This window comes from Trachypithecus francoisi, unplaced genomic scaffold (genome assembly GCF_009764315.1).
Source record: "Trachypithecus francoisi isolate TF-2019V2 unplaced genomic scaffold, Tfra_2.0 Lachesis_group1, whole genome shotgun sequence".
Lineage (NCBI taxonomy): Eukaryota > Metazoa > Chordata > Mammalia > Primates > Cercopithecidae > Trachypithecus > Trachypithecus francoisi.
In genome coordinates this window covers 113,761,031-113,788,470 of record NW_022681454.1, presented here as the reverse complement: position 1 = coordinate 113,788,470, position 27,440 = coordinate 113,761,031, and positions in this window count along the sequence as shown.

Here is a 27,440-nt window from a genome sequence, read left to right as displayed (position 1 = left end):
AAAATGATACTATCACAGCTGCATTCACAAACAAAATTGATATCCTTGGGACATGAACATACTTGGCTGCATCCCAACTTAGCATGTCTGGAATATTCCTTGGTACAGCGGACAAAAATATGGCCAACAGTTGTTTCCACAAGAGATACTATCTAGCATTCATTCCTTCTTTTCCCAAACCCACACAGAAATTCAGTTTCCCAGTGCTTAGGTGGAAATTGAAGATTTTTAATAACAGAATTCATTGTAGGAGGAGACATATCATTTATTATAAACATTATTTTTAAAAATTTATCTCAAATTTTATTAAGTATTTAGAATCAGGGACTTCTGGGTGCTGTGGACATAAAGATGACAATAACTTTGACATAAACTTCTCACAGTTGTGACTGTACAGTTATGCCAATGACCATTTGGGTGTTAAGAGAACAAAAATTAGGTGAGGGAGGTATTTCCTGTGTTTGGAGATGTGCAGATAAGTCTCTCAGGAAGGTAACTTTTAACTTCAGTTTTAGAGAAGGAGAAATTTCTCTAGGAAACTTAGGAAAACAATTCTGGGTGGAGAGAATACTGTACTAAATAGTCAATGAAGTAGGTAACATTTTTCTTACGAATAATGCATGTGAACTATGTAGAAGACATGAGAATTGATCTAGTTTTAACTCTCACAGCAGTTCTATGTTACCTAAAATATTTAGCTAAATATGATATTTGGAAATTATTGAGTGAATTGATGAGAGATTGTGTACTTTGGGAGAGGGAACATAGGTTTTAGGTATGTGTCTGAAGAAAGAGAAGAAATAGATCACAACATTAAATCTATAGAAACAAATACAGTGGAAATATTTTCCAGAGTTAGTCCTCAGAACATATTCTCTTTACATCACCTATAATAAAGAGAATGTGGAAATTATTATTTTATTTAATGTACATTTTTCTTGGTTAAAATCTATTTCTTGTACAAATAGATTGGGTTACATGAACTGCTTAGTCAACTGTAACATGCCCTTGTGTAGTCATACTTCTTTTCATTTCAACTCTTTATATGAAAAAAACGGTGTATTTGAAAGCTTCTTATTGAATTATCATTTCTACTTGGAGACTAAAAGAACGTTCAAACTAGAGTGTTGGGGAATATGATACACTTCCACACCTATGTCTCATGTTTTAAATTTAGAAGCTCATGACCCAGCAAATGGCAGCTGTAAGAAACATCTATTCCAGGCCAGGCGCTGTGACTCATACCTGTAATCCCAGCACTTTGGGAGGCCGAGGTGAGCGGATAACAAGGTCAAGACATTGAGACCATCCTGTCCTGGACAACATGGTGAAAATCCGTCTACTAAAAATACAAAAATTAGCTGAGCGTGGTGGCGAGCACCTGTAGTCCCAGCTACTCAGGAGACTGAGGCAGGAGAATCACTTGAACCCGAGAGACGGAGGTTTCAGTGAGCGGAGATCGCGCCACTGCACTCCAGCCAGCCTGGCGACAGAGTGAGACTCCATCTCAAAAAAAAAAAAAAAAAAGAAAAAAAGAAAGAAAGAAAAGAAAAAGTAAAGAAACATCCATTCCAAATCTAAATTTAATTGTAAATCAGCAATTTAAAAGTTTAAACTAATTATTAATAAAATTTATGAAAATTCCTTTGCTTTGTAATATTAAAGCAAGAATTATAGCACTTTTCTTGTCTACATGATTTTAAAATCATGGAGTGATTAATGGAGTGGTTTCTAGCTAAATAAATTAATATGACCAATAGTTCTGCATTGTAGTCATTTTAGAAGGTGCATGTGTCTAAGTACTGGATTATTGTAGATCAAAATAGGTTCAATCTCTAAATAAGGGTATCTGCCAAAGTGCTAAAAGCACAATACAGAATATCACCAATACTTTCATATGTTAAGAAAAAAATAAAATTAGCTACAATAGTATTTATTATTTTATAAAATTTACCGATTTCCTCCATTCCCTTTCCTAACCACATGAATGATGTATTAAAATTATTGCGTCAACCTCACCACCCAAGGAAAGTAAATATTTACTTTTTTGAACACCCATTATTTTCACACTTTATTATCCCTAATCTAAAATCTAATTTTCAGTCCTTAATTTGTAAATCTGCACTGATAATTATAAATGCCTAATCTGTCCAATGTAATATATGTCGAGCAAAAGATACAAACAAATTGTGTTATATAAATGAAATGGATTCTGCATAGAATTACTCTACTGATGTATGGTCTTCTTTATTTTCTGTGGCTCTCTTTAAATAAATACATTTCCTAATTATGCCCTACTATTTTTTTACTTTAATATTTCCATGTCATTAATGTATGCCTAAAAATGACAAGGAGGTTCTTGCAAATCTCATTATTTTTATATCATTGATGTTCAATTTCACAAGGTACCTTTCGTGTTTCAGACTGCATCCTTAATTTTATTTCCTTAGCTTATTTTAAATATAAAATCACTCATTTGGGCGAATAAGTGCTCACAGTTGGAATTCAGCTGCTCTTCAACTTTTGGTGTATTTTCACAGTCTGTGGAAATTAAAGTAGAGTAAGGGTCATGTGGGTTTCTTAGAAGATTAATTGAAATATTTAGTGAAGAAGACATTTTACATTAATATTTGGACAAAGATAATAAAGCAATATAGCTCTGCGAATTATAAGCTCTATTTCAACGTGAATTATTCAGTGCCTATGCATGCCAGACAACGTTGTTTGAAACAAGTTGAAAATTAATCATATTAATCAATTGTTAACTTTATGTAGTCACAAATATGGAGAGAGAAACCTCATTTTTCACAACATCGCTCTCATAAATGTTCAAAGGAGCATTTGTCAGTAATTTATTATGTGCCAGGCAATGTGAAAACACTGAAAATGCTACAAAGATAAATTATTCAGAATGTCTTTACCTTAAGAAATCACTGAATTATTGAATCTTGGATAATTTTTTTCCATGAGAATTTTTCTATACAGTAATAGTGCTAGGTGCTATCAAAATAAGGCAATGATTAATTCATGGTAGGAGAAAACACACTTATACGATCCAACTTTGTGTAGCACAGATAATTTAAAATATCTGTGTTAAAAATCTCTGCTTCATGTATCGACCCATTGGCCTTTATGTTACTCTTAACAAAGGCTGTGACAATTGAGTGTTCACTTAGACAAAAATAGAGAAAATTAAAATTAACAGTAATAATAAAACTATAAGGAGTTTCCACAGTGGAACAGATCAATAGTCCATCTAGTTGGGTATATATATGCTTACTACTTATTTCCAAAAAACAACTGAGACCAGACATTTTAGAGAAAAGCATAACACTACCATAATGTAACCTAATTTTCGACATTTTTCTATGGGGAATTTTTTTTTTTCTGCTAAAGATTATATAACGTAGAACAACATACTCAAATCGTGGTAAAAAAAATTATCATTCAGTCTGAACAATGAATAAAAATAAATTGTTATTTAAATATATTTGTTTCTTTCAATTAACTTTTGAAGAACTACAAACTTTTAATTACTTTTGTAATTAAATCACTTTTTGTCATTAAATATGTGAATATACCCGATGAACTTTAAAACTTTGAGAAATAGGGAAATTATTTAATAGCAGACCTGTATATTTATACTGAAGAATGAAACTAAAGCCTCTAGCCATATGCTCAACGACTAAGTGACAGAATTATTCTGAACATTATTTTGTTCCTTTTTAAGTTATTTATGTATTCTTAACATTTTCTTAGCTAAGCACTTTTAAACCTCATAGTAAAATTTAAATATAATCCATATACTAAATAAAACGATTACAATGTGTTCTTTTTGTTTTCTTTCTAATAAATTAATAATGTCTAGAAAGCTAGCAGAAGTTGGATTCTGAAAAAAAAAAATCAAAAAACTTTTCAATTCTCATATGGTTTCTGAGGGTGGAAATGGCATTAGCTTTCCAAAGCAACAAGCATTTGGTATAAATATCAGACACTGTGTGTCTGAACGCCAGTATTTTAACGTATGGCTTACCACATAACAGTGTAAGTGTGGATGTATTAATAATAGCAGGCCATATCACCCATGTATCAGGACAGTGACTTCTTCTTGGGGGATACATGATAAATCCTAGTGAATTTCATAATTTTGAGCGCTTTGTCTAAATATTTATGTAAAATAAGCTTGAGCCTACTGTCTAAATACTGATATAAAATGACTTTCTTAATCAGGTGTACTTTTTTTTTTGAGAGGTCTGATTTTGTTACCCAGGCAGGAGCACGGTGGTGCAATCTCAGCTCACTACAACCTCTGCTTCCCGGGTTCAAGTGACTATCCTGCCTAAGCTTTCCGAGTAGCTGGGATTACAGGTGTGAGCCACTGCACTGTTCCCAGATGTACTTCTTGATCAAAATCAGTGTTGGCTAATATAATGATTTTTTAAAAGTTAAGTTTATGGATAGAGGTTTAGGGAAACCATTATTGCAGTGATGAAAACATGTACTTAAGTGATGTGTGAGCAGCCATATATAATAGATATATTCTCTAGCCTTCCTATCTACCTAGGCCTTTGGATACCTTCTTCTGTTTTATAAAAAAGAAGTTTTGTTATATAATTTTACATGTAGGCCACCTTTGGGTTCAGGAATCATTTAATCAAACAATCAAAATAAACAAAAACAAGAGCATATGTACTAGTCCAAGCCTACTTAAAATATATTCTCCCCTCTTTCACTGGATTTCATTAAAATCTGATCCCTGTGCCAGCTTTACCAGTATAAATCAGCAAAATCTTGTCATCTTTTTGTTATATAACTTATTCCTAGGTTTGAAATGAATCCTCTGATTCTAGTAATTGGTTAAGTGCCATAAGGAAAGTTGGTATTACCTTGCAAAAAGTCTTCCTCACGTGATGTCACAAGAAAATCCTGACGAAAAAGAGAGCCAAGCTCACATAACAGGAAGACACTGACTCTGCCCCCCAGGAGTTTCGTACTCTGCCAATCAATGCTCTTAGCTTCTCATAATTTTATTGTGGCTATGAATTTGAATTTGATCTATTTTGTAGCACAGCAGCCCAGGAAATGAAATTCTATATCTAATTTGGTATGCCAGCTATGTGACTTTAAATGACCTGTTTTAAAGGCAGACATAGTCTCCATGCTCTGAGCCAGGCATTTAAAGTCCTAAGCAGGTGCTTTCTTTTTTTCAGGGCTATATGGCAGAGAAAGAAGCCATTTAACCCTACAGTACTTTTATTTTGTGATGATTGTCTCCATTTAGTGTACTTTAGCCTGTCATAAAAGAGATTTCATTTATAACAAACACAGGTATTGATATAAATAATCTTTGCACTTTGTATTATGTACAACCTGAGTCTCACATTTTAACACTAACTACATAACTTCATCACTTTCAAACACTATATGATTGGATAAACTCTAATTTCTGACAAAAGGGCCTAGAAGGTCATAGCCTCAAATTGCTTCTAATAGCAGATAGTATAGCAAATGACAATTGGCAGCAGATAACAAAAAATTTCTAACTATTTTAAAGATAAGTAATTTATAGAAGATAACTGTTTATTTGGAAACATCAGGAAGGCACTGGCTTAAGGGTTGACACCAGAAATGCAGCAGCTGTGACAGAGACTAGGGAGTTTCCTTGAAAAACTCTCCTTCCAATTTTATGAAATAATTCTGATGTTTACAGTTTTGAATAATATTCTCTGAAAGTCAAAATCATAAATTTATTTTTTTCACCAGCACTTTACCACAGGTTTGTAGCTTGTGGAGTAAGATTTGAGAATGTATGCCTATGGGTGTATGTGTATGCATATCCATTTTTAAAATAATAGAATTTCAAATTTCTAGAAACTCAGACAGAAGTTGTGAAATAAAATACTACACTATAAATCCATAAATAGCTATGAGGTAAAAATTGAGTAAAAATATACTATTTTATTTCTTGGGGAAATAAATAATTGCCCTAAACTAGGGAAAAACACATCTAAACAAAAATGACCAGTTCTATAAATACCTAAATCCAAATTAAAAGATATTGTGTCAAAGATACATAGGATGGACATTGATCAGAACATTATAGCAAAAGCCATGAAAAACCTTTAAATATTGAGACAAGTTTAAATCTTAATATTATTTTAGAAGTTCTAACTTCTCTTGATATCAGTTAGATATTATGCAGCAATAACTCATTCAAAAGGAATCCAATCATAAAATATTCTAAGAGTAAAGAAAGGAGCCAAACTGACTATTAGAATCATATACTGCCATTAATTATTGTATGTCATTAATCATATAGTGCTAATGTCAGATTATTTATTGCATTATGAAAATTAATAAAGGAGAGAGAGGCAAACGAGGAAGAGGAGAAAAGGAGGACAAGGAGAAGAAGGAAGAGAGGGGCAGAAAGGGAACAGGGAATGAAAATAACAGAAAGAAAAGAAGAACAATAAAGAAAGATTAATGTGTCCCTCTTATCCTATTCATTTCAATTGACAATTAGGAGAGGGTACACTTTGACAGTAAAACACATTTTCTATCTGAATATCTGAAAAACAATCTTTCTTTTATTAAATGTGTGGAGCTAGTCATTTTCTATCTCTCACATGGTTTATAATCATGAGTTTGTGTTTATTGTTTTTCATTGGTATCTAGAACATCGTGGCTTGTCCAGGGAAGGTTTTCAGTTTGCCTTTTCCAGGATCTGAAAGTTTCACTTAATCTAGACTGATTTAATTTGAATTTCTTTTCCAACATTATGTTGGTAGCAGTAGTTGGTTGATTAGTGACTCCAAAAATACATGTCCAAGTCCTAATTCCCAGAACCTGTGATTGTGACCTTATTTGAAAATAGAATATATGCAGATGTGATTAAGGATCTCAAGATGAAATTATTTGGATTTAGTGTTGATCCTAAATTAAATGACCTGTGTGCTCATAAAACACAAATTTCAGACATAGAGACACTAAGAGGAGAATCTGATGTGAAGATGAAGATAGAGACTACAGGCATACATCTACAAGCCAAACATTCTTGGGAAGCCACCAGAATCCGAGAGAAAATTGTGGAACAATTTTTTTTTTTTTTCTCAGAACTTATAGAGGAAACAGATGCTGCCAACACCTTGATTTTGAATTTCTGGTCTCTAGAACCATGTGAGAATAGGTTTCTGTTGTTGGAAGACCCTAATTTGTGGTATTGTGTTATGGCAGCCCTAGGAAACTTATGTAGCAGTATTATTTACATTGCTAAAAAATACATATGAAACAAGACTAAAGTCCAGACCATTTTCTTGGTGACTCTTCCTTTATCCACATGTTGTCTGTAGCTTTACAGTGATGAGCCTTAGCAATTATCTCGTGTCTGTGTTGTCATTAAAACTGATCTCCAACGCTTGTATTTGATTACTAAAATCATTTGTATCCTCCTACGTCAGTTACCATTGATGACCTTGACTTTTCTGAGCTGCTATTTTGCTTCCAAAGGTGATAAATTTTCTTATTTTAAAGCTCAACAACGAGGTTTTTAAAACTTGAACTTTAAAAATATGTATCTGTGCATATATAATGTACATATATACATATGTATGACATATAGCATATAGTACATATCTATAGACATTGTATGCAGAGAGGGAAAGAAGCAGATGTGTGTGTGTGTGTGCGTGCGTGCGTGTTGAGATCTTTTCACATTGGGTTTGTTTATCATGCTGAGAGATCTTTTAAAACTGTAATTAAATAACATATATGCATATTTTATAGAAAAAAACTGGATAGGTTTCCAAAGTTGATTTTACTTAGCCAAATGTAATTGTGGTTCTATATTAGTATTTTTAAATTATATAAAATTAGAGAATGATTAGTCTTAGAAGTGTCTGAAATACCATTCATTTTGTAGTAGTTGCAGAATAGGTTAAGAATTTTGACTATTTTGACCATGTTAATATATCAGAAGACTTATTATTAAAACATTCATAGTATCCAAAGCATCCACTGATTCAATCCAATTCCTATCAAATCCCAATAGCATTTTTTTTTTTTTTTGTAGATAAAGGGTAAAACCTTAAATTCACATGAAATTTCAAGGGATCTTGAATAGCCAAAAGAATCTTCAAAGGAGAATCAAGTTAAAAATCTTAAAATTTCTGATTCCAAAGCATATTACAAGCTGTAGTAATAAAAATAATGTGGTAAAAGCAGACATATAGAGAAATGAAAGAGAACAGCAGGCATAAACTCTTTTATATATGGACAAAGGATCTTCAATAAGGGTTGAATATGCTAAGACCATACAATAGGGAAAGGTCATTCTCTTGAACAAATAGTGTTGGGAATTCTGGATATCCACATACAAAATAATGAAATTAGACCCTTACATCATGCAAAAGTTAACTAAAAGTGAATTAAAGACCTAAACATAAGAACAAACTATAAAATCCCAAGAAGAAAACAGAGAAGAAAAACTTTATAACGTTGGATTTAGCAATGTTTTTTAAGTATTATACCAAAAGCACAGGTAACATACAAAAATAGATAAATGGGACTGCACCAAATTTTAAAAATTCTTCTTTGCTCAAAGGAAACAATCACCAGAGTGACAAAGAGACATATGGAATAGGAGAAAATATTTGCTAATCATGCATTTGATAAGATACTGATATATAGAATATATGAAAAATTTCTACAACTCAACAATAAAAAACAAATAACCCTACTAAAAATAGGCAAAGGAATGAATAGACATTTTCTTAAAGACAATATACAAATGGTGAACTAGCATATGAAAATATGCTCAACATCACTAATCATTAGAAAAATGCAAAACAAAACCACAAAGAAATATTACCTTACACCCATGAGGATGACCATTATCAAAAACAAAACAAAACAAAACAAAACAAAAACTAAGAAAATAACAAGTGTTGGATACGATATGGAGAAATTGGAACCCTTTGCACTGATGGTAGAAATGTAAAATTATGCACCTGCTATGGAAAACAGTATAAAGCTTCCTCAAAAAATTATAAATAGAACTACCATATGATCCAACAATCCCATTTCTGGGTATGTATCTAAAATAATTGAAGGCAGGGCCTTAAAAATATAGTTGTACACTCATGCTCATAATAGTATTATTCACAAAACCAAAAGGTGACAACAACCCTGGTGCATCAATGCATGAGAAAACATTTTAAATGGTCCATTTTCAAGGCATGATAAATACAGGTACTGGTATCCAGCCTGCAAATGTAACAAACTGCGTGGTTCATGCACCTAGAAGGTAACGATAAATGAACAGAATGTAGAGGAGGGGTCAGCACATAAAAGGAAAGCAAATTTTGTTATTGGGAAATGAAAACTTAAGCGGGGAAGGGGACCAGGGTATAACCTTATAAGGAGGATGATGAAACTTAGGCGATGTCCCGGAAGATTGTAACCCCATAGTACTCGACCATTGAGAAACTGGGGGAGGGACTTGCCTGCTAGGACATAAATTACCTGTCGTAACTGTTCCGGGGTTGCCTGCCTACCAGACAAACGATCTTGCAAGACCTCTATTAAAAGTCTGACTTTCGCTGTTCTTCGTGCTTCTAAGTCTATTCTTTGTGTTTGGATGGGTGAGCATGTTTCTCACACATGGGTGAATGAATGAAGAAATTGTGGTATGTATATACAATGGAATAGTATTCAGTCTTAAACGACAAATGAAATTCTGCCAGAAGCTAAAACATGGAGGCACCTTGAGAATCTTACATTAAATTTAAAAATCCAAGCCAGGCTCGGTGGCTCACGCCTGTAATCCAGGCACTTTTGGAGGCTGAGGTAGGTGGATCACGAGGTCAGGAGTTCAAGACCAGCCTGGCCCACCGAGTGAAACCCCTTCTCTACTAAAAATACAAAAACATTAGCTGGAAGTGGTGGCACGCACCTGTAGTCCCAGCTACTTGGGAAGCTGAGGCAGGAGAATGGCTTGAACCCGGGAGACGGAGGTTGCAGTGAGCCAAGATCAAACCACTGCACTCCAGCCTGGGCGAGAGTGCAAGGCTCCATCTCAAAAAAAAAAAAAAAAAGAAAAGAAAAAGAAAAAGAAAGAAAGAAAGAAAGAAAAAAATCCAGTGACAAAAAAGGACAAATATTGTATGATTCCACTTATATGAGGTATCTAAAGTGGTCAAATTCATAGAGACAGTAAGTAGAATGAAGGTTTCCAGGTGAGGAAGGGAGGTTGAGAATTGTTGTTCAATTGATATAGAGTTTCAGTTTTGCAAGTTGAGAAAATTCTGGAAATCTGTTGTACATATATGTGAATGTAACCAACATAAGCATAAGGTACACTTAAAAATGGTTAAGATGGTAAATATTACATATATGTTTTTACTGCAATTAATAATCAATCTCAAAGTCCTATCAGACCTTAATAACAGGGCAAGAAAAATAAATTTTGGAAACCTTGGATAACATATTGATTAGTGAATTCCACTTCAAATACATAATTGGTACATGTCACTAGATATTCTAAAGAAAATAAAGAAGTGCATAAAGAGTATTTGAAAAAATGAAATAATACGAAAAAGGTTCATTTGAAAATCTTATATTTCTTATGCCAGTATGTGGCTCTTCACTGGGTGTAGAGGCAGATGCCCCTTACTCTGCAGCATCTGATGCAATGTTTTATTATCACACATAGCCATCCTCTGCTGTGTTCAGCCTTCCTCCCTTGATGTGTGCCAACATCACCACCCCTGGCAAACTCTCTAGAACTGTGCCCAACCAGCTTGCCTCTAAGCCACAGCATTCTGTAGCACAACCAAGCTCATCTTTTATGCACAGTGGCCATATGTGTTGGGCAGCATGCCTAAAATAGGTCATAGTTTTGTTTGCTTTCAGATGTAACACAGAAACTTAATAAATCTTTTTCATTATAAACATCACTCTTCATCCTCTGTGTATCTCTTCTCTTCCTACCTTGTAACACTTACCTCCTATAATAACGAGGAGCCTCTGATAATACCTCCCTTATTTCTAAGGGTCATGTGCTATGCCATCTCTGAGGCCAGCTTGTGTGAGTGCTGACATACTGACTAGAATTCTTAGTGTTTTCTAAAATTGGGAACAGAAAGAGTTCAAGGGGGCATTTCAAATGTCAGGGTCTATTGGTGCAGACTCTGAACCTATGAACCAGAATAACTCTTATCTTCTTTGGGTCAGGATGAACAGGGATGACCTGATCTTTGAAAGTTCTGGAATGTGCATTTCTTGTAATTTGCTGACTTTGCTGGTAAAGTGTTCTGCTAGCATGTGATGCACAGCATTTATTTTAGAAACCATGTCTTAAATATCTATGACAACTAGTGCTTTACAGGTGCTTTTAAGGATTGCTATAAAGGTCAGGAAAGTTTAGAGTAAAATACTTTATTATTATATCAAAAAAGTAACAGTGCAGCATATTATTTAGGACATCTCAAATAATATTATTTTAATATCAACATTGTCATTATCAAAAGATAACTCTGTTTTTGAAATTTATTTATGGTACTGGTGAGAACTTCATAAACCAGAGGTCCACTATTTTATTGTCAATGAGAAATTATACTGTATGTGTTTGACTTCTATACATCAGCCAGCACGTAGCATATTTATTTTTCCATGGCTCTCTATTTTGCCTACTTCAGGCTGGATTGAACATTTCAGAATGTATCAATTCCAGGAAGAAAGACAACTGGCATCAAACTGATCAATATGCCTCAAGGGAGCCATTTTAAACAACCTTGGTTTAAAAGTTGAAGACATGTTTAATTATTAAACAATAGCTTTTGAAACAGGTTTCTATTTACTAATGCCCAAGTTGGTTTTTGTCAGGATCCTGACCTCAACAGCAAAATGTAATCCTGGTAGCAGGAAAAAAAGGCCAAGAACCAGCAGAATTGCAACAAAGAATGCTGTCATGCTCACCGGCACGACTTGTGGGGTTCAATGTGAAATTAAAACTTGGAAAACCTAGTTCAAAATGTACGAAAAGCTGCTGCTAAAGGAACTAACATATACAAGATTTTTCTTTTTTTCTTGAAGTTTCTTTCTGATTTCTAACAGTGTTTTTATTTGCTATTTTATGTCAGGCTACACAAAGATACATGAATATTTTAAGTTATTAATATGAACGTCAAGGCCAGGCACAGTGGCTCATGACTGTAATCTCAGTACCTTGGGAGGCCAAGGTAGGTGGATCACTTGAAGTAAGGAATTCAAGATCAGCCTGACCAACATGGTGAAACACTGTCTTTACTAAAAATACAAAATTAACCGGGTTTGGTGGCGGATACCTGTAATCCCAGCTACTTGGGAGGCTGAGGCAGGAGAATCACTTTAATCCATGAGGCAGGGGTTGCAGTGAGCTGAGATCGTGCCATTGCACTCCAGCCTGGGCAACAAGAGTGAAACTCCGTCTCAAAATAAATAAATAAATAAATAAATAAATAATGTCATTATTTATCATTATATTGCATAATACCAGTTTTAAATGCAAATATAAGAACATTTAATTCATATGCAGAAATTACACATGTGTATTTCATAGCTTGTATATGGATATGTATTTCATTCTTACCAGAACAGTAGAAATGCTATATAAAACTATGTGTTTATGTTACTTTTTTATACATGCACTCAACCAACACCCTCTACCTTTGATTTGCAGTTAGCTGACTACGCATGTAAAAGAAGTAAATGTAAGGAGGAAATGAAAGAAAAAGAATTATGGGTTGCTCTTTCTGTTTCCTTCTATGCCATCATTTTCAGGGTAAGTGCTTGATTAATAAAGGGAAATAATATGAGTAAGAAAAGATACCATATGGTTCCTTGGTTTCTGGGGCTTCTTAGAGCCTCATTGCCTTCTTTAGACATTCAAAACAAGTTCTGTTTCAGATGGAAAGCATGGCCTCTAATTGTTGTCAGTACTCATGCTTACCCAGTCATAGACCTCACACAGTTACTTTGTACTCTTTTTATAAGTCTTGCTCAATTTTTATGGATTACAAGTCCACCAGAATTCTGTGCTCCTGAGGCCTCCCTAGCACACGTAAAATGAGGTGACAAGAAATGCCAGACACACATACTGAGTGTATCTCCCTCTTTACACGCTTTCTTCATTGTCTCATCAGACATCACTTACAAAACAGAAGTTCTGAGACAAAATTATTTAGAATTTTAAGACAGTAAAGTCAAAGCATTAAACCAGGTATGACACCCTTCTCTTTGCAGGGTCCTCTGTCCTTGTAGTGGTCATATATCCATATAGCCAGTCCTGAAGGCTGTACTTATCCAAAGTGATTCCAGAATAATTCTAAGTTGAAATTGGTGCAGCATATGATTTTTGCAATAAAAATCACTGATACTCATTTTTAATAGCTCATGTATACAAGTCAGGGAAGCTTGAGAAGACCATGAGCAGTTTTTATGAAATAATATAAATTCAGCCCCTGGCCTTGTTTCTGGAAGCAGTGGGCATCAAAAATTATTTATTTTAGTACTTTCATTGTTTAATCAAATAATTTCTTGCCATGTATAATTTTCATTCCTTTTATCTTTATATTACTGTATGTTTTAGAAAATTACTCCTGTTAAGTAACAGAATACTAAAGAAATGACATACGGCACAAACATTAAAAAACAATCAGTCAACTTTTTGTTATAGAAAAAGTTTATAGTATTTCTGATATAATGATAGATTGTTTTACTTTTGGGTACCGAATACTACCACTTTCTTTTGTTGGCATTTAAAAAATCTTATATCCTAAGGCCTTTCCAGCCATGACAAACTGTGAGTCAATTAAACCTTTTTTGTTTATAATTACCCAGTCTCAGGTAGTATTCTTTATAGTTTTCTTTATATTTTCCTTCTTTCTGGATGAATCCTGGCTTCAGAGGAAGGTTACAAGGTGTCATTGGAAGAAACCTCTAGAATGATACCATCCTCCACATCCTTGATATTATCCACCAGGGATGTAGCAAGTACAAACCAGCCTTTGGGAGTGTGTAGATCTCCACTCCTGATGTATATGCTACATGTCAATGCCCTTAGTTATGAGATCTCAATGTTCTGGGCTTTTCTTGTTCAAACCCCAGGACTTCTAGGTCTATTGGCTTGTGTCGTTTGTCCAAGTCTTTTTCTGCTGCCGAAGCATACAAAAGCATCTAAATTTCTTGCAGACCATAACCAGTTCATGAGAAACAGTACGCATTATCCTGGTATTTCTCTTTGTCTAAATAAGCCATTCTACCTTTTTACTGTTCTACAAGCACTACACTTTGACACTGAGTTTTTTTCAAGGTTCCAAATAGAAAACAAGTTCTTTCTGACTGGGATTCTCCTGAAGGCTATCAAGTTTCCCTAATCTGGGCCAACATTGTGGGGAGTGGTTATAAGAAGCTCACTTAAGTAGAAGGATCTTATGTCATTTAGAAATCCCACTAGTGGGCAAATATCCAAAGAAAATTAAATCAGAATGTCAAAGGGATATCTACACCCATGTTCATTGCAGCATTATTCACAATAGCCAGGATATAGATTAAAGCTAAATGCCCATCAATCTTTGAATGAATAAAGAATATTTGTTATACATAGAAGGAAATAGTATTCAGCCATAAAAAGAACAAAATCTTGTGGTTGAGTGCCGTGGCTCACGCTTGAAATCTCAGCACTTTGGGAGGTCGAGGTGTGTGGATCACAAAGTCAGGAGTTTGAGTCCAGCCTGGCCCAATATGGTGAAATCCCATCTCTACTAAAAATACAAAAAAAAAAAAAAAATTAGCTGAACGTGGTGGCACATACCTGTAATCCCAGCTACTCAGGAGGCTGAGGCAGGAGAATTGCTTGAATCTAGGAGGCAGAGATTGCAGTGAGCCTAGATCGCGCCACTGCACTCCAGTCTGGGTGACAGAGCGAGACTCCATCTAACAAAAAAAAAAAAAGAAAAGAACAAAATCTTGACATTTGCAGCAACATGAATGAACCTGGATGATGTTACGTGAAGTGAAATAAGCTAGGCACAGAAAAAGACCACATGATCTCACCCATATGTGGAATCTAGAACAAGTTGATCTTACAAAAGTAGATGGGAGAATAGTGGTCACCAGAGACTGGGAAGTGGAGATGAGGAAGAGGAAAAGTTAATCAATGGGTACAAAGTTATATTAAGGAGGAATAAATTCTAGTGCTGCATTGCATAGTAGAGTTATTATAGTACAATGTGTATTTCAAAATATCTAGAAGACAAGATTTTTAATATTCTCACCAAAAATGATAAGTGTTTCAGGTGATGGATATACTAATTACCCTAATTTGTATACATTATATGTTGTATATGGGCATTGAAATACCTCATTGTACCCCAGAGATATAGTTCTTATATGTAAATTAAAAATAAAACAAAACAAAGAAACAAAAAACTAATGAAAGGATTTTTTTCTCTGGTTTTATTCTAGCCAAATTTGTGAAATTTTGCTAATCAAAGAGAAATAACTTTATTTCCTTATATAAAAAAAGTCTTCAGGGAACATCAATTATTTACCCAATTGTATGGCATTTAAAAAAAGAAAACAAAACAAAACTTGGAGTTCTAGAAAAAAGCCTTTTTCCACTCATGTGATCTCAGGTGGATGGTTCTTGCTGTGTAAAACCATGTTTTTGTGCTAAGTTGTTAAATCATGCTTTTTAAAACAATCTAATTTGAAAGACAAATAGAAACACAATTTTTATTTCTTTTCTGAGTTTTACCAGTCCTATGAAGAATTTGATGTATTTAGTGGAATATTCTAAGAAAGGAAATATAATTAACTCCATTTTCATATGTAAACTAATTTTACTTTTTGAGTCTTTACAAAGATGGTCTTAATATTCCTTCAACTTGACTAAACCTTAGACAAATTTCATTCTAACTATAGGTCCCTGACTGCCCTTTTTTTGAGCATTTATTTTCTGAAAACTTAAAATTATAAATTCTATCCCTGCCACTTTAAGGTGTATGCAAATCTTTTTCACTTTTCTTCCTAGTTTTATGACCCAGAAATTTCTTTATCCAGATGAAATATAAACATCTGAGAAAACTGCACTTCTGTCTACTAATCCTTAGGGGAGGATAGGAAGCTAACTTTAAGAGGCATTAATTAACGAACACGAATGGCTTTGATATAGTTTGGCTCTGTGTCCTTACCCAAATCTCATTTGGAATTGTAATCCCCAGATGTTGAGGGAGGGAACCGGTGAGAAGTGACGGGATCATGGGGGCGGTTCCCCCATGCTTTTCTCATGATAGTGAGTGAATTCTCACGAGGTCGGATGGTTTTATAATGGAAGTTTCTCCTGCTCTCTTTTTTTTTTTTTTCTCCCCTGCCACCATGCTTCCTCTTAGCCTTCCACCATGATTGTAAATTTCCTGAAGCCTCTCTAGCCATGACGAACTGTGAGTCAATTAAAGCTTTTTTCTTTATAATTATCCAGTCTCAGGTAGTATTCTTTATAGCAGTGTGAGAAAATCTAACACAGGCTTCATCACAGAGAAAACAATTTGCAGACTCAGAAGTAACTCAGTGTGCTCACATTTCATTGATCAACTTCTCCCCTAACGTCCTCCATTACTCTTCTACTAGCTCACTTCATCTTTTTTCTTAGTAGAGTATGGTCCAATCTCCCTTGTATAAAAAATAGTTTTGAATAAAGGCTTCCTTATCCATTTGTTTGGTACAATGTTTGCTCTATTAGTTATCAGCGTTTGTTTTATCAGTGTTCCAGAAAAGCCTACAGATCTCTCAAATGAAGAGTATGAGTTCCCAGTTCTCTTATTTGTTCAAAAGCACCAACTATCACTGAATTTCAAAGTTGAATATTGAAAACCTCCTGAAGTACTGAAAAAAATGCCAACTGTGAAAATATATGATCTTATTTCCCTGCAGCTCTTCTTCTCTACCTCTTCAGATAAAATCAAATTGTTCACCAATGACCGTTAATCTGAAAAAAAAAAAAAACAATTCCTCCCTCTTTTGAAAATCATTAAATAATTATTTTAGACACTAGATGTTAAAGTGATAAAAGAACTCACCTTTCTTCTCCCTAAGTAAAATATTCCTTTGGAATTGCCTCAGTATCCATAATGAAGGTTTCAGATTAAAGATGTTCTGGGTGATTTTCTGACAGCACTGCTAGAAGTAGTCTGTAACTTTTCCCCCAAGGAAAATGTTTGTAGAACCATCATTGTTTCGATTTCTATCTCTTAAAGAAAACAAGAATGCCAATGGAAATTTGACAACATAAATTTTAAAAATATATTTTTAGAGCTCATACCTTTTACATGCTTATTTTGAAACATCATTTGACCTTAAGTTATTATTCTAATTATCTTCCATATTGTATTACAAATTCAGATATGTCTTGTAGATGTATTCTCATTTAGGGATGCTTTAGGCCCATCCCCACCCGAGACATTTGACATATTTAGATATATTTGTGATTGTCATGACTGGGAATGGTGAGGCTACTAGTATCTAATGGAAGAGGTCACGTATGCTGTTCATTATTCCACAGTGCACATAACAACCTCTCATAACAAAGAATTAGCCGGTGCAAAATGCCAATAGTGGCAAGGTTGAGAAGCCCTGGCCTAGAAGGTAGATAGGGTTTGATTGTCACCAGTCCCCATATATCCAAATGAAGTCATGAAAATCAGTTATTTAAAAAGCAAATTAACTCTTTGAAACCATTGGAAGACTAGTGACTTTCTTTAAAAGACTAATACATTAATAGGAAAGTTTGAGTCTAGCCAGAAGTAGATCAAAATTTATGTATTGGACTAGCTTAGGATGATGGAGCTTCTGAGAGCTGTCAAGTGGATTTGACACATGAAATTAGTAAGGCTAGCATAAGCTCTGTGCCAATTATACACAAATATTTATATGTTGTCTCCTATAACAAAATTATTTTACAAGCAGTGGAACTCAGAATCACATAGTAAATGGTAAATATATATTAATAGTAAATTGAAACCTAAAACAATTTCCCTTCTTTTTTGTTGATCATTTTTCAGATTGATATAAATCTAAAGTAGACATAAATTTTTCAGGAAAATATTTTTAAGATTGAACCTGCCATACACCCCTAAGATTTACCCTGTGATACTGTCATATTTTTCATCCTTTCATAATTATTTGTTCCCTTTTCATAAGAGACTTTCTCTGTTTGATATAACAAGAAAGTCACAGTGCTAAATTGTCTTTTTAAAGATATTTTTTCACAACAGATTGAGGATTTATAAACAGCTAAGAGTTAGTATAATAATGGTCTGATGAATAGGGGAACAAGCTGGAATTTAAGAGGCAAACCAACATGCTTTATTAATAACATGGGAACATTAGCACAAGATTGACTGACAAAGTGAGTTCAATTTCCCTTAAGCTTTCCTTAGTCTGGCTGTAAGTTATTTCAGGATGTCAGTTAGGCTTACTTGAGTAAAGGGGCCATTAAAAGGAAGCTCTACTTTCTATATATTATCTACCTTGAGCGGACAAGCTTGAATGAGTTGGATGATTTAGTCCAAAGTGAAGAAGAATACGTGACCTTTATATTTTATATGTGATGTATTCAGAGTAATATACATTTGAATAAATTATATTTATTTTTGATTAATTCCTAATAGGACCATTTTATTGAATGAGTCAGAAACATTACTCAGAATGTTATTATTCAAAATAATATTCATATTAATATTTAAAGTAAGATCATTTCCCTAAAGCTCTCTAAGAATTTAAAGAAACATTTCACTTTCCCTAAAGTTGAATGATTTATAACATTTGTAAAGGGACATTCTGGGAATTGTAGTGTTTCTCTTAATAACAATACAGTTAACTTGTCTTGTGTACGTCCTGCAATGTGTTTTCAGCAATCAGAAGTAGAAAGAATAAAAAGCATATGATATCTAATGGGATCTTCTGCTTTAGCAGCCAGCTCTCAAACAATAGTAACAAAGAATACGTGTGCCATAAGTCTGGCTATTGGGATATGAATATGATATATAATATATAACATATAAATATATGATATATAATATATAACATATAAATATATGTAATATATATTTATAACAGTTAAAGTTTAAATTAAACAGTTAAAGTTTAAATTAAGTTATATTGGATGAATAAGATGCCTTTAAATGTGCCATTAATAGAGATTTGTTTTAGGGTTTGCTTTACGGTTGTATATCAAAAGTTGGCAAGTTTATCTGGTAGACCCGTGAACTGTCCATTTGTATGGATATGGTGAGGACCCGAATATTACCAGAAAATAAGCAAAACCAGTTAAAGTATAAGTATTCAGTTACTCTAAGATGAAAAAAAAATTGTTGAAAATACCAATGTATCATATTCAACATAGTATTGGACGTTCTGTCCAGGGCAATCAGGCAAGAGAAAGAAGTACAGGGTATTCATATAGCAAAAGAGGGAATCAAATTGTCTCTCTTTGAAGATGATGTGATTGTATATTTAGAAAACCTCATCGTCTCAGCCCAAAAACTCCTTAAGCTGATAAGCAACTTCCGCAAACTCTCAGGATATGAAATCAATGTGCAAAAATCGCAAGCATTCCTTTACATCAATAGACAAGCAGAGAGCCAAATGATGAATGAACTCTCATTCACAATTGCTACAAAGAGAATAAAATACCTAGAAATACAGCTAACAGGTGATGTGGAGGACCTCTTCAAGGAGGAATACAAACCACTGCTCAAGGAAATAAGAGAGGACACAAACAAATGAAAAAAAAAATTCCATCCTCATGGATAGGAAGAATCAATATCATGAATATGACCATATTGCCCAAAGTAATTTATACATTCAATGTTATTCCCATCAAACTACCATTGACATTCTTCACAGAATTAGAATGAACTACTTTAAATCTCATATGGAATCAAAATCTCCATATAGCCAAGACAATCCTAAGCAAAAAGAACAAAGTTGAAGGCATGATGCTACCTGACTTCAAACTATACTACAAGGCCACAGTAACCAAAACAGCATGCTACTGGTACCACAAACCGACATATAGATCAATGGAACAGAAAGGAGACTTCAGAAACAATACCACACACCTACAACCATCTGATCTTCGCCAAATCCAACAAATACAAGCAATGGGGAAAGGACTACAGCGATCTGCCACCAGGCTTAGCTATTTTTTTTTTTTTTTTTTTTTTTTTTTGGAGAGATAAGGTTGCACTCTGTTGCCCAGGCTGGTCTCTAACTCCTGTGCTCAAACAATCCTCCCACCTCCCACTTTGGCCTCCCAATATTCTGGGATAAACATACTTGAGTAACTCTACTTGACTTTATTATGTGTTTATTGCCTGCTCCTGCTAACTAGAATGTAAGTTTCTTGAGGGCAAAGATTATCTTATTTTTTTCTTTATTTGTTTCTTAACCTCTGTACATGTGGTGCCGAAACAACCACTGTCATATGACAGCTTCTCAGTTAGAATTGCTGATAGAATATATGAATAAAATTAATCATTATACACTGAAATAAGATCAATATAGGGACAAAAGTGACTAAGATACTTTATTATCTGAGAGTGATAAGAAAAATTACGTAGCCTACTTTAGATTTAGATTCCCAGGAGCAAGGAAAATACTAGTCCCCTAGAGCAGGCTACTAAATGAGATTTTGAGGAAAAATGAATTTATCTAATGATTAAACATTGAAGCCAACATATTTAATATAATAGTTTTTTTTAATCTCAGAAGAGTGAACAATTGAAATGTATATGATATTCTTGAAGAGGGAGATTTTTTTATTATGAAATACAAAATTATATTTTATATAAAAATATAAAATTATCTTTATTTTTACATGTATTTCTTTTTAGAATTTAAGTAATTTGGGTTTTTTGAATAATATAAAAAATGTTGTAATTAATAGAGCATAATAAATTATTAGAATATCTCAGCATATTATCAATAAAAGGCCACAAAGAACTTACCTTAACACATTTTATAATATATGATGAAGATTTCATAATGTAACTAACATAAATAGCAAAATAAATAAACAAAAGCAAAACAAGATATTTATAAAGATAATTCAGTATATGTGAAAGGTTAATATTAAATATAATTGTAGTTTAATCATTGAAAAAATAATGGGTGAGTTAATATATGGTGCTGGTAAAACTGGCAGTTCATATCTAGTTACATAGAAATAGATATTCTTCTCATATAGAAAATAATTTTGCAGTACAATTAAATATTTAAAATTCTGAAATAACTTTGTAGCAATAGTTTTGATAGTCTGCTTGTATTAAATGAGAAGGCCGTTTACTTATAAGAACCAATATTTTGGTGTGTGAATGAAGGCTCTTAAAGCAGAAAGAACTCAATGCATGATAACACCACTTCTCAGTGGTTTAGTAAAAATAAGTCCTTACAGATGGCAGTGTTGAGGACTACAGTGCAAAGAGAACAGACTATGAGGAAAGAGGATAAGCAAAGTTCCAGTACATGCAGTGTAAGAATGGTTTGTGAATTGAGACAGGGAGGCAGAAAAGGCTCCCAGAATCCCTGCACCATTTGACTTCTTCCCTGCTAACCCCAGCGCAATGCAGGAGAGTAGATCAGAAAAAACAGATGCAAGAGTCTCCCCTCAGGATAAAATTCCTTGGTTTCTCTAGCTCACTAGTGACTGAAGGACTACAAAATTTCTGTGTGTTGTGACAGACCTCGATAAACTGCTGTGATAGCAGGGAGGGCTCATCAAGTAGAGGCTGAAGGATCCTCTACCTGAACACCTCAGGGAGGATCTTCAAGCCAAGGTTCTACCATATTTGCAGATGGACATCAGGGTATCTGCAGGCCAGTGAGAGCCCGGGTGGTATCAAGTCAAACAACAGCTACAGCCCAGCTTCCTGGTAATTATCACAGTGCCCAGAGAATACACAGAATAGTTCATTAACTGCAAGCATCCAGTTCTGTTTCAGCAAGAAGAGAGCTTGTCCCACACACCAGCTGAAAAGAGCCAAACCCAACTGTGGTATGTGGTAACTTGTAGATAGTGGCTGAGCTCTCTCTTTGAGGAAAAATAATAATTTCTCGGTTCTCATACACACAGGAACTGATGACAGAAGAAAGATTGGGTGGGAAATTCAAACACTTAACTGACTGAATAAGTTGCCCAAATGGAACTTACTTACATTGAGGGGGAAAAAAATAGATGGGGAAGTGTGACATATTTAATCGTCTAGGTATTTTTCTGTCTGCCATCAGGGGAAATGGAGTTTTGTGAACATGATTATATTTATTATAGAAAGTAAAGGGAATTTAGAGAATATTGCATATCTATGGGTAACAACTTCGTTAAAACTTCTTAGAGACTTGTTATTGCTTTTATTTTAGATTTTACATTTTGTGGAAACTAGGCAAAAGCTATTAGACATCAAAATAGATATAAAGATCATGTGTAAAGATTTTAGATATAAAATAAAATAATGCTTACTCCTAATGTCACTAAATACACACAATTTAACAGTGGGAAATATTTCTTTTATTGTTGATTTCTAGTGTTCGATATGAATTGGGTTGACATGTTTCCCTACCATGTTAAAATGAGAAATATATGAGAAAGGAAGAACAATAAATATATATTACAATAAAAGGACATATTTTGCTTTTAGTAAAATTTGAAAAAAGAAAGAAAATCACAGAGGAAATATTGTTCATTAAATTGATTGGACACTTTTGCACCTTTGATTTTTTTTTTTTTTTTTGTCTTTTATATTGCTGACCACTCTGTTTAATGTCTGTCTCTGTATGTATGGTAGGGAAGTGGTTTGGAGGATGAATGGAGAAATTTCTTCAAGTCATTCCTTCTCCGCTATTTTTGAAGTCTTTAAAGTCTTTCCATTTCTGGTTAATACTTTAATGTTATTGCTCCTGAGGCCTCTATAAATTGATAAATGTAGAGGAACAATATTGTTAGAAAAGGGTAAACTTCAGAGAGAGGCATGTATTTTTTTAAGACGGCAGAGACGAGTATATTCGCTTGCTGAAGGGTGGCAGTTTTTAGTGAGCAAACCATTGAAGAATTATGCAATAAGAAGCAAATATCTGCACATACATATTTTTAAGTGTTTAGAAAGAGATTAAGCACATGTGCTCCAGGTTCCAGGCTTGAGAACACAATGCTCATCTTTCTTTAACTTGAGGAAACAAATAAGGTGAAATGCTAATAGGAAGCTTGTTGATGATCATTCATGTACCTGACTTACATTTATAGCAAACACCTAGAGACATGTAACTACTTTGTTTTTTCTTTATTGTATCCAGAAAGCATTGTAAGTAAAACATAACAAAATATACTTTGTTTATACCAGAAGTGGCTCCTTTTGGTTTCACTGTTATTTCAAATAGACATAATACCTTTGATATTAAAGCTTTTACTCAAGTTTAAGATGCTGTTTCTAAAATCACAAATGGGAAATGGGATGCATCTTTAATAGAAGTGAGCATTTTTGTAGTTTGATTACAAAGAGTATTAAATTTTGTTTTCTTACGAAACTCATCTTTCCAAAATGAGGAATTGTAGCACTGGGAAAGTCTTCTAAATAATAAAAATCTCCAAGCCCTCTCTTCAAATGTAACACTTTTAGTAAAGAAAATAATTATTGCTTTTTAATAAAATTTGTCCTATAATTTGCATTTCCACTGCCAACAACAAGCATTTTACTTTGCAAACAATCCTCTTTGGCACTTGGTTTTCATAAGCAAATTGAGTAGAAATAATTCAGTAGCCTAGATTTATAAAAAGAATGTTGTAAGAAATATTTTACATGAACATATTTAATGTTTTGTGTAATATGTATATATATATTTTATCATTAGCAAAAGTTAAATTTTCTCTCATCAGGGAAAAAGAGAATGGCCCAAGTGTCTTTCCTTATATCAGCAGAAGAAATAATTAAACATATGTTTACTGAAATATTTTTTGATCTCAAAACATCTTCTTTAATCTTTAATACTGGATTTTAAAAAGCAACCCCAAAGACATGTATTAACTTTACGTGAATTAATTACTTCTATGCTGTATCATGTAAAGCATATTCTATGGTGACACTTATAAGGTCACCATATAGTAGTAGTAAATTAAAATGGACAGATTTCAAAGAAATACTTTATTAAATTTTCTTGTTAACATATCACTTTGACATAGAGTTTACAGCTACGGGAGATTTGCATTTATATAATCCACATAAAAGAACACATTTTCTTCTCCTCTATTGTATTTTCTTACCTTCTTGTTCCCTCCTTCTTTTCTCCTACCACTCTCCTCTTATTTTTTTCTACTTTTCTATCCCTCCTTCTACTCCTCCTCCTTCTTCTTGCATTTAAATACATGATATGTTCTAAGAGCATATCTACATAGACTAAGCAAAATACTAGTTATAAGACTTACTTTGATCTTAATTTCTAAGAATTCACAATTTGTTCATTCAATATCAACTTTAAAAGAATTTCCCAGTCAGTGAACAGTTCTTGTTACCATTTTGATGTTGAAGAAAATAGTATGTTTCATTATTTCCTGGTAGAATAAATTACCAGGCAATAATACGCTCCCTGTTTAGAAAGGAAATGTTCTCCTATTTGAGGGAGAAAAAAAAAAAAAAAAAAAGATAATATAGCTACATGTGAGAAAACAAGAACTTTAATAAATCCCTGACCCCAAAAAGTGAGTGTAGTTTCAGAGAAATTTGGTTTTACTCTGAACCCTGTTGCTAAGTTATTACTTTGATTACCTCATAATTCAAATATATAAAATAAATATGTTGCCAAATATAATATGTAAAGATAGAAGAATAGAAGAATGAGGTTTGGTACCATATTTTGTTTACTTTTGTTTTTATCCTCACACCCATTAAACAAGCTTCTCCTGCATTTTTTAAAGAATTATTTTTAAAGTGTTCAAAATAATCAAGTCATGGAGATGAGTTAGTGAGATTTTGAGAATTTTATCTTTGACTTTTATACTTGTTTCAGAGAGGCTTTACAGACCAATAGCTGACAGAAAGGGTAAGTTCACACAATGTGTTCGTTTCACGAAGCATAGGACATTGGCGAGGTAATCCTAAATTTGAGCAAGTAATGTCCTGAGATCTGAAAGCACTTAATGTATTTTTAGGGTTTTCCAAACAGAATAGGCTCCCTGATTTGAGGTAACAGAGAACATAATCTAAGAAAAGTAGATTGCAGAATGACCAAAAAATGTCATTCAAAATGAAAATTAAAAAGATATTAAACATTCTTAAACCGTTTTATATTTACTGATCCCAGTTGATTATAACTTCAAAAAAATTGACTTTAAAGTTACCCCATTTTCTTACAGAGGTCTATACCATTCCATTATAGTTTTAGAACCCTCTTCACAGAGCTTAGGAAAAAAAAAAAGAAACTACATGTTTTATTGTCTTTGATGGTAATCATGGCCCTACTTAAAATAAAGGTTCCTAGAGGAGAATCTATTTTTCTGTGAAGCTGTTTATTGATATCAATGGGATGCCCACTAATATGAAACTCACCTCTGTCAAGAGGGTTCTAAGACTGTGGTATAGAAACGTGAAATAATGTCTGCTGGATTCAGGGTTGGGTTATTACACTGATATTATTGATTTATGATAAGCCTGAAATTGTTTATAGGGCAGTTTTCAACTTCTGATATGGTTAGAAAATAAAGAACTCTGTTTAATACAAATATTTAACAATTTAATATGTAAAGTTTATATGGACAACCTCATTTTTAAAATTTGAATACAAAACTGACATGATTATAAATTATGAATTCCTAAATTCAGCAAAGAGTCTCAAAATATATAATTTTTCAAACTGCCTTATAATAAAGTTGCAAGAATTGAAACAAAAAAAAATGAAGGCCGAAATTTGACCAGAAATACTTGTATAAACTATAAACCTTGTTTCTACACTATGTTGGAAAATAAAGCTTCAACAAATTACTTTGTTTATTATTTAATCACATCAGCAATCTAGAGGCCCTGTGTCTAAATCCAGAGAATATTTTAGACTTCTCCAGGCAAAGAATGCACTGATTTCTGAATCAGGTTCCAAACAGATGGGTGAAGGCCATAGTTAATTATGCCAGATCAATGCCATTTGGCTTTGTCACTTTCTAAGCAATAAACATAGATTTCTTTTGCAAATGATAGTTTATCTAGTATATTTTATTATTTCAGTTATAAGCCTATGTCAGCCTATTAAATATTTATTTTGCAACTTGCAAAATAGAGTGTTTGAAAGCTAATAAAAAACAACAACAACAACAAAAAAAAAACTTCTACCAGCAACAATGAATTCACCTTGTATTTTATTTCACTTGGAAATTACCAAACATCCTTCTTTGTTCAGATTTCATCAGGAATTCAACCTACATATTACTGCAGTAAAGATTTATCAAAGCATGTACATAATGATGTCTGGAAATGGTGCAGACAAAATCTTTTCTAATACATAATCCACCTGCTACTTGCCTGGAAGGAAAGCTTCAGAGAAACAGAATATAGACCAAATATTCTCTTAAGTGACATCCAAAGGGATTTACAAACTCAATTGCTATATCTTTCTTTGAGGGAGTATTTTACTCAAGTTGGAATCTGTTGGCATGACATTTATTTTTCTTTCTTTCTTTTTTTGTTTTTTTTTTAAGGGAAAAGGTCTCAGTTTTATTGTTACATGGTCACATAAAGGCCATCATATATTCTTTATTTTCTTTTTTTAAATTTTTTTAAATTTTTTATTATACTTTAAGTTCTAGGGTACATTTGCATAATGTGCAGATTTGTTACATATGTATACTTGTGCCATGTTGGTGTGCTGCACCCATCAACTCGACAGCACCCATCAATTCGTCATCTATATCAGGTATAACTCCCAATGCAATCCCTCCCCCCTCCCCCCTCCCCATGATAGGCCCCAATGTGTGATGTTCCCCTTTCCGAGTCCAAGTGATGTCTTTGTTCAATTCCCACCTATGAGTGAGAACATGCGGTGTAAAGGGAAGCCCATCAGACTAACATTCTTTCTTTCTTTTATCAGAGATGTTCTATTTATACATTTTAGCCTATAATCCCATTTATTAGTCTGGTAAGTGTTCGTTTGTATTCTTTATAGCATGACACATTATTTCCTTGAAGCAAACATGCAAGGGAGAAATGTTTGCTCTAAGCAAAGAGGAGTTCTTGTAAAAACATTTCAGAGTATATTTATTGGGAAATGATGAAGTTAACATTTCAGAGCTTCTCTTGCCTCTCCTTTCCTCCCTCCTATTCACCTAAGTGTAAAATATTATGAGAACAGGATAAAATGGTACTGGAAAACTT